We start from the raw sequence: 291 nt of genomic DNA on the forward strand, positions 1-291 counted from the left end.
GCTACCGGCGCGAATGAAACAGCCCAGCCCGCCTCTCCTCCCCCGGACACCCCCCGCAGGGAAAATGGTCCAGCCCAGGTGAGAGCTCCACCCTCACCCCTCGCTGAGAGAAAATGGACTAGTCCGAGAGCGCTCTCCTCTACGCCGCCTTACCCCCTCCCCCACCGCGACGGGGAAATGAAATGAAATGAAACGGACCGGACCGATCCGGCCGCGCCCCTCAACGGCCCCATTCCCCCCACCCCGCCACGGAAAGCAGTAAACGCTCACGGGACTGCGCGGAACCCGCCC

Source organism: Haliaeetus leucocephalus, unplaced genomic scaffold, assembly GCF_000737465.1.
Source record: "Haliaeetus leucocephalus isolate CR32 unplaced genomic scaffold, Haliaeetus_leucocephalus-4.0 Scaffold395, whole genome shotgun sequence".
Classification (NCBI taxonomy): domain Eukaryota; kingdom Metazoa; phylum Chordata; class Aves; order Accipitriformes; family Accipitridae; genus Haliaeetus; species Haliaeetus leucocephalus.